Source organism: Nyctereutes procyonoides, unplaced genomic scaffold (assembly GCF_905146905.1).
Source record: "Nyctereutes procyonoides isolate TBG_1078 unplaced genomic scaffold, NYPRO_anot_genome, whole genome shotgun sequence".
In the NCBI taxonomy this organism is placed as follows: domain Eukaryota; kingdom Metazoa; phylum Chordata; class Mammalia; order Carnivora; family Canidae; genus Nyctereutes; species Nyctereutes procyonoides.
This window is the reverse complement of record NW_026575046.1, coordinates 51076101-51084819: the sequence shown is the minus strand read 5'-3', so window position 1 is coordinate 51084819 and position 8719 is coordinate 51076101. Positions and strand designations below refer to the sequence as shown.

General features: G+C 39.4%; 1 pseudogene; it reads right to left on the bottom strand.

Annotated features, from left to right (window-relative positions):
• Positions 1–2290: 2290 nt before the first annotated feature.
• Positions 2291–2904, bottom strand: LOC129509706 (60S ribosomal protein L18a-like; annotated as a pseudogene).
• Between the last annotated feature and the right edge of the window lie 5815 nt (positions 2905–8719).

Below are 8719 nucleotides of genomic sequence, written 5' to 3'. Positions count from 1 at the left end.
TATTGATGAAATTCTAGTAGTTCATTTTTGCTTTTATTTCCCTTGTCTCTGGTGGTATGTCTAGTAATAAGTTGCTATGGCTTGAGGTCAGAGAGTTTGCTGCCTGTGTTATTCTCTAGGATTTTGATGGATTCCTGTCTCACATTTAGGTCTTTCATCCATTTTAAATTTATTTGTGTGTATAGTGTCAGAAAGTGGTTCAGTGTCATTTTTCTGATGTTGCTGTCCAGCTTTCCCAACACTATTTGTTGACAATTATAAGAGAATACAATGAAAATTTATATGCCAACAAATTAGGCAATCTGGAAGAAATGGACAAATTCCAAACTTCTTAATTATCCAATGCAGGATCCCAGAATCCAGAGATTTTCTCCTGGAGCCCTCTATACAGTCACCTAGATTTGACTGTGAATAGAAGCCCTAGTTGCCACTCTAACCTCTGCCCAGGCTATACTGTTTCCCTAGAAGGAAGATGCTTTAATATTTTGCAAGAATTCCTACCCAGGTATCTTTCTTTGCAATGGTTTAGTAAAGTGGGAAGAATAATAGATAAAACAAGAGTCAGTGTATTCTGGAGGTTAGGTCTAGGGATCTCTTCATATATATCTTTATTTTTCACAGATATTAATAAAAATGATTTCAGTTTCGGCTGCATATATTTTGGTGGTCTGTTATTAGGTTCATAAATGTTTGTAATTGTTATATCTTTTAGCTGTTGAAACTTTTATTAATACATAATGTCCTTCTTTGGCTCTTGAAAACTATTTTTGATTTGAAGTCCATTTTGTTTAATATTAATAAAGCTAACTTGCTCCCCTTTGGTTATGATTTTCATGAAATATTTTTCTCTATCCTTTCACTTTCAATATGTTTATGTTTTTGGATCCAAAGTGAGTTCTTACAGACAGCATATAGTTGGTTCATATATTTTTATTCATTTTGCCAATCTCTGTCTTTTGATTGGAGAGTTTAAGCTACTTACACTTAAGGTAATTATGTATAAGGATGGAGGAGCATCTGGGAGGCTCAAGTGGTTAAGTGTTCTGACTCTTGATCTCAGCCTAGGTTTTGATCTCAGGGTTGTGAGTTCAAGCCTGTGTTGGGCTTCACACCCAGTGTGTTTTCTTTTATACTTAAAAGAAAGAAGGTATTACTTACAAGGAGAGATTGCTTCTGTCACTTTTCTGTTTGTTTTCTACATGCCTTATGGCTTTTTTCTTGGTCCCTTGTTTCCTACATTACTGTCTTCTTTTGTGTTTAGTTGATTTTTATCTCAAAATATCTATATTCCTTTCTAATTCCTTTTGTATATATTCTATAGCTATTTTCATTGTAATTACTCTGGAGATTATATTTAACATCCCAAAGTTATAACACTCTGACTTAATTTGAACAATATATAGACACCCTGCTCCATTAATAGCTTTGTCTTCATCCTTTTTAGTTGTTGATATTATGGGATTACTATCTTTATACATTGTGTGTCTCCAGACATAAACTAGTAATTCTTTTAAGTGCTGAGTTTCTTAATTTATGTAGGAAACTAAATGTGGAGTTACAAAAAAAGTTACAATAACATTAGCTTTTAGACTGATAATTTAAAAAATGTATTGTTCTCTTAAATCATGTAGAAAACAAAACATGGGGTTACAAACCATTGTTATAGTTGCCCATATATTTACCTTTATTGGGATCTTAATTTATTCATATTGTTTTGAATTATTTTCTATTGCCTCTTCTTTTCATCCTGTGGGACTCTTGAGCATTTCTTATATGGAAGGTGAGTGGTAACAAACTCCTTTAACTTTTGTTTATCTAGGAATGTCTTAATTTCTCTCTCAATTTTCAAGGACAGTTTTGTTGGATGTAGGATTCTTAGCCTATAAAACTTCTTATGAGAAATCTGCTCATGATCTTATTGAGGATCCTTGTGTGGGATGAGTTGTTTCTCTCTTGCTGCTTTCATGAGTCTCTGTATCCATTCTGGCTTTTGAAAGTTTGATTATAATCTGTCTTTGTGTGGGTCCTTTTGAGTTCATCTTACTTGCAGTTTGTTGAACTTCTTGAATGTTTATATTTGTCTTTCATCAAACCTGGGAAGTTTTAAGCCATTATTTCTTCAGATACTTTCTCAGCCCCTTTCTCTCTCTTCTCCCTCTTGGACCCCTATTATATGTATGTTGGTTTATTTGATAGCATCCCACAGCCTCTTTACACTCTTTACTTTTCTTCAATCTTTTCCCTTGCCTGTTTCTTTCTTTTTTTTTTTTTTGTTTTGTTTTACCCGAGGAGTTTATTTGAGCAGACTTGGGCACCGGCAGGCTCTGCATCTAAAAGAAGGTGTTGGGCCTCTTGGTGGTGAAGCCTGGCTTGTGCTGACGACGCAAGACCCGATGGGGCAGTGGGAACTTGATCTTGGAGTCGTGGAACTGCTTGACCGCTGGCCGGCGGCACTTGCTGGCTGCAATCTCCTCCACCTTCATGATCTGGATAGAGTGGGCCCGGGCACGGTGTCGGGCACCCATGTCTCGGTAGCACTGGGTGACGGCGCCTGCGGTGGTCAGATCCCAGTATTCCTAGTACATATTGTGGGTGCCACTGCTGTGAATCATAGCGCAGCCAGATGCCGAAGTTCTTCACCCGCAAGGGAGATTTCTCGAACACCTGTCCACAGTAGACAATTTCTCCAGAAGACTTCTTCATCTTCTTTAGTTGAGACACAAAGTACCAGAAGCGGGACTTGGCGACAACATGATTAGGGGCAAAGATTCGCATCCGATACAGGGGCGGAGTGCGACATTTAGGGGTGGGCAGACAGCGCCCTACCACCTTGTACTCTCGCAGCGTGCCCGAGGCCTTCATAGCGTACTCTCCACTCTCGCCGCCACACCAAAAAGCCCCTTTCCTGTTTCTTGGATTCAATAATGGCCATGATCTTATCTTTAGTTCTTTGTTTCTTTATTGTGCCTGTTCAAATCTGCCTTTGAATACCTATAGGGAATTTTTCATTTCAGTTATTGTACTTCTCATCTCCAGAATATCTTTTTGGTTTCTTTTTTAGGTTTTCTATTTCTTTATTTGTATTTTCATTTTGTTCAGATATCTTTTTTTTTCTTGACTTTCTCCGTATCTTCTTTTAATTCTCCGAGCACCTTTAACACAGTTGTTTGAAGGCTTCATGTAGTATATCTTCCATCAGATCTTTTTTCATGGAAAGTTTTTATTAATTTATTATTATTTTTCTTTGGGACATATCTTTCTGTTTTTCTGTATGGCTTGTGATTTTTTTCTTTTGAAAACTGGACGTTTGAATGTGATAACTCTGGAAATAAGATTCTTCATTTCCCAGGGTTAGCTATTTGTTGTTGTTGTTGTTGTTTTTAAATTTAATTTATTCATGAGAGACACACACAGAGAGGCAGAGACATAGATAGAGGGAGAAGCAGGCTCCTTACAGGGAGCCAAGATTTGTGACTCGATCCTAGGACCCTGGGATCACACCCTGAGCCAAAGGCAGATGCTCAACTGCTGAGCCACCCAGGTGTTCCATTATTGTTATTGTTTTTGTTTACTGTTCCTGTTTTTTTTATTGTTGTAGGTTCTCCCTCTGTGAGGATTAGCCCAAAGTACAAACTTAAGGTTTCTCAGGTCTTTTCTGAGCCTTTCCCTGGGCATGTGTTTACTTTCTAATTTTCCCCATATATGCAGTTGTTTTGGAATGTCTGGTATTTAATGTGTGGCTTCCAAAAGGAGAAAGAGAGAAAAACAAAAGGAAGGAGTAAAAAGGTATGGACCTTTAAATATCTTGCAAGTCACTTCAGTCAGAAGAGAGGCTTGTAGCAAGGGGGAGCAGGTTTAACAACAATGGCTGTCTGCCTCTTTGTACCTCTATGATCAGAAGTAGACATCAGCAATCAGAGTACGTATTCCTGATATTTGGAGGACAGAGTCCTGGTCCTTGCTGCTCACCCAGGGCAGACTGTGTGCAGGTTTTTTTCTGGAACATGTGCACAGCTGTCTGCCATGGGGCTAGAGATGGAAGACAGGTAGCTGCTTCTGTTCTAAAAGCTGAAACGAACTTAACTGCAATTTACTGTCCAAACGTTCTCCTTGAGGTTGCAAGCCTTAAATAATCTCCAGGGCCCCAAAATAGTTACATCAGACAGATTCTTCTAGTGCAGTTGTTATCTATTTGGGGAGACAGATTCCTGGTTCTTCTTACTTGGCCATCATCCCAGAATCTTCTCTAAATAATCCTTGCAGTAATGAGGTCATTTTTTTTTGGGAAAAAGTCTTCTTTAGTTCCCAATATTAGTTAGCTATATTATAGAATTATAATACTATCGGCTTCATAAGTAAAATTTTAAGCTGCTGAACTCAAGCTCTGTATCCTTCCTGTAGTCTGATTTCCTCACTTGTTTGATAATTGTAATGAGTCTGTCTTGCTTGGGAGACCCAAACCTCTACTATTCTGTGATGGTCTTTTTGATGTGTCAGATTGGCTAGGCTACAGTCCCCAGTTATTCAATCAAATACTAATCTAGATGTTTCTGTGAAGGTATTTTGAAGTTGTAATCAAAGTACACAATCAGTTGACTTTAAATAAAGGAAATTATTTTATATTATCTGGGCGGGCCTGATTCAATTAGTTGAAAGGCCTTTAAGCTAGGACTGAGACTTCACCAAGAAAAGGAATTCTTGGGCAGCTTGGGTGGCTTAGCGGTTTAGTGACGCCTTCAGCCCAGGGTGTGATCCTGGAGACCTGGGATTGAGTCCCCCATTGGGCTTCCTGCATGGAGCCTGCTTCTCCTTCTGCCTGTGTCTGCTTCTCTCTCTCTCTCTCTCTGTGTCTCTCATGAATAAATTTTTTTTTTTTTAAAGAAAGGAATTCTTTCTGTGGACAATACCTTCCAAGTCCATGTCCCAGAGTTCCAGCCTGCCCATTCTGTTGGTATGCTGTGTGGATTTTAGGCCTGCCTGGCTAACACCCACAGTTTTGTAAGCCAATTCCTTCCAATAAGTCTCTTAATATATATCTTCTACAAGTTTGCTTCTCTGTTTGAACCCTGATTGATACACACCTACACGGTGATGCTTTGCTTGGAGTGACAGGCTCCTTCCTGTTTTCTTTACATTAGCTCTCCAAAGTCCTGCAGGATCAAAAGACTTCTACTTCCAGCCTCCCTCTTTCTTTTCTACTCTTCCTTCACTGCAGGATGTCTCCCTTCCCCCTGAAAATTCCCTCTATACAGCCTCACATCTCTGGTGTTATTATTTATGTCCTGATTCTGCTCTGAGTGACCCTAAAAATCCTAATTACACCGATATATAAAAATATTCTTTGGAGTTTGAGCATTTGAGCAAAAATCAGCCCCTGAAAGAGAATTTCTGGTGACAAAGGGGGTATAATAATAGATCAACTATAGTCTTCAAAAAATGTGAATATCCCAATAGTTACAGAAATGCTGAGGGATTTTTATAGATTCAAGGACACTAAGGAGACATGATAACTTAATACAGTATCAGATCCTAGACTAGATCCTGAACTGGAGAAATGCTCTAAAGGATATTACTGGCTAAATTGACATAATTGAAATATAGACAGTAGATTAAATTCTTTGTTACTAACCATTACCAGAGTTGATAACTATATTGGGGATAGGAAACAAAATATCCTTGTTCTTAGGAAATATTCACTGAAAAATTTATGGGTAAAGTATAATAATATATGCAACTTATTCCCAAACATTTAGGTGAAATATATGTATATGTATGTGTATATGTATATGTATGTGTATATGTATATGTATATGTATGTGTATATGTATATGTATGTGTATATGTATATGTATATGTATAGGGAAAGCAAATGAAACGAAATGCTGAAACTAGATAATCTGGGTAGTAGGTCTAACAGCATTCTCACTATATTGCAACTTTTCTGTACATTTGATTTTTTTTCCAAATATAAGTCTTTAAAAAAATGGCCCATGCCTCTCTGTTCCCTGAATTTTATCTCTCCTTTGAGATTCTCTGGCTTCAGTCACATAGCCCCCACACATATACTATTCTAACTTCAAAACAGTTGTATCAGATTCTGTCTCAGTGAAGAGCAGAAGGATACACTTATCTAACATTTGTGTTTACAGAATATAGAAAAAGAGCACAAGGGAAAGTGAAATAAAAAACACACATGATGTTCAAAAATACAAAGTTAATATAGAAACACAAAGAATTATGTTCATAACATGGAGATTTCAGGTACTGAGAATCGGAGTGTAGATTTTGGAGTCGTAACAGCTGAGTTCTAATCTTTGCTCTGTCCAATAGGAGCCATGTGATCTGGAGCAGAACATTCTGCCTCTTTGTTCTTTAGTTTCCTTACCTGGAACCTGGAGATAGAAATCCTCTGTGTATGGAGGAAAAAAGAAAAAGCAAGCATATGAAGTCAGTTCCTGAAAATAAAAGTTTAAGGAGAGAAAACTAAACACCAAACAGTCTCCTAACCTAAGATTTTAATGAGCTTCATTGGTATTTTCTGGAGTCTAAAAAGCTTTGAAGTCTACAAGGATTTTTGATTGTAGTGGGGTAGAGAAGGAAATTGGGGAAAGAGAAGGGCCTCACTTACTAAGGCTTTTCTCAGAGCTATGTGCTTTACATGTGTGTGTATTTGTTTGTTTGTTTGTTTATTTATTTATTATTTTATTTATTTACTCATGAGAGACACAGAGAGAGAGGCAGAGACATAGGCAGAGAGAGAAGCAGGCTCCCTGCAGGAGCCCGATGTGGGACTTGATCCCGGACTGAGGAACCATGCCCTGAGTCAAAGGTTTCACCCAACCACTGAAACACCGAGGCATCCCCTCTATTCCCTTTTGTATTTTCTACATTTGTTACCAAGTGCCATATTACCTTTAAAACATTTTTTTAAAGTTGTCTTCACACCTGGGTGTGGAGCCCAATGAGGGGCTTGACCCTGAGATCAAGACCTGAGCTGAGATCAAGAGTTGGATACTTTTAACAGACTGAGCCACCCAGGGGCTGCCCCTAAAATTTGTTTTTAAACAAATTTCCACCCACCGGCTTAACACCAAAACCCTCCCTGACCCCACAGTCCTTCTCCAGGGCCTTGGTTGGCTCTGGCAGCTCATTAGTTGTTTCTTCAGCAGGAAACTGCTGGACTTGTGCTTTAAAGTAGGCATCAGAGGGTGGGAATAATCCAAGGGGGGGGGTGACACAGGTGGACATTTACTTTTTACTCTGTATCTTTTACGTTTTTGTATATATAATCATGTGCATGTAGTGTTGTGGCATCATTGAGCATGATGGTCAAGAAAGAATTTTTGAGATGTTTTATGGTATAACTTAGTAAGTTTATTTAAGTGGCATGGGGTTAGGGCTTAAGGGCAGAAGGATCTGCCCTCCTGCTGTATGAAGTTAGTAGTTGATGGGCCGGCTGGGAAACCGGGGCTCCAAAATGGCGGATCACCCCCCCAACCCTCTCCAAGATGGCGGACTCCCCCCCCCCCCCCCCCTTCACTGCGGCCTCCAGGTCACCATCAGGAAACTGAAACTTTCCACCCAGGAACTTCCCAATTGGGAAAACCTCGCCCAAGGGTGCTTGCAATAAAGTTCATTTCTCAGATCCACTGGCCTCGTAGCCTCTTTTCTTACCACCGCCAGCGGGAGCAACTTTATAGTAGTTACATGCTTAGTGCTCAAGGGCGTCAGGATGTGCAGGGAGTATTAGATCATATGTCTTTTCTTCAAATTTCTACTCATAAAACTATTTTCAAAAGAGTTCTCTGGTGCTTATCATTCATCTTGATATTAAGTATTCGTGAGATATACAGGCAGTCATGAGATCCTTTAAGAATGTATTAATCAGTATGTATTTCATCCTCATCAGAACTATGCAGGCTACAGATCAGCCTTTTGGACTAGAGGTGAACATTTTCCTGCTTCTATCCTTCATCAATAGTACTTTTAAAAGTCGGAGAATTTGTTTATTTAAAGACATACCCAGGCCCCTTCTCAATCCCTTCCCTCCCTGCTCTGGACCCCTAAAAACCTCTAGTTTACCAGCTGGTCCTTCTCCAGCCAGAGTCGGAGGCCTTCTGCTCTTAAGGGAGGGGATTGAGGGGTGGAGAATCTACTGTTTTTTATTGATGGGGAATTGAGGTTTGGAGGGATAACGTTGGCTTTTTTATTTTATTTTATTTATTTATTTATTTATTTATTTATTTATTTATTTATTTATTTATTTATTTATTTATTTATTTATTTATTTTTAAAGGATTTTATTCATTTATTCATGAGACACACACATACAGAGAGAGAGAGAGAGAGAGAGAGAGGCAGAGACACAGGCTGAGGGAGAAGCAGGCTCCATGCACGGGAGCCCGACGCGGGACTGGATCCCGGGCCTCCAGGATCACGCCCTGGGCCAAAGGCAGGCACCAAACCGCTGAGCCACCCATGGATCCCTGGCTTTCTTTTTTAATTAAACAGGGATACAAATATATCTACCAGACAGTAGATAAGGGGGAAATATGCTCTCAAAAGCTCAGAATCACTAACTATGAAGGGAACTTAAATCCTAATCATTACTATTTGAAAAGGGAGCACGCGCTGCATGCCGGGATTTGTAGTCCCCTTCCGGATGGCCCGCACTGCGGCTGTGCAGGGGCGAGCTGTTCTTCCAGGCGCCTGCGTGCAG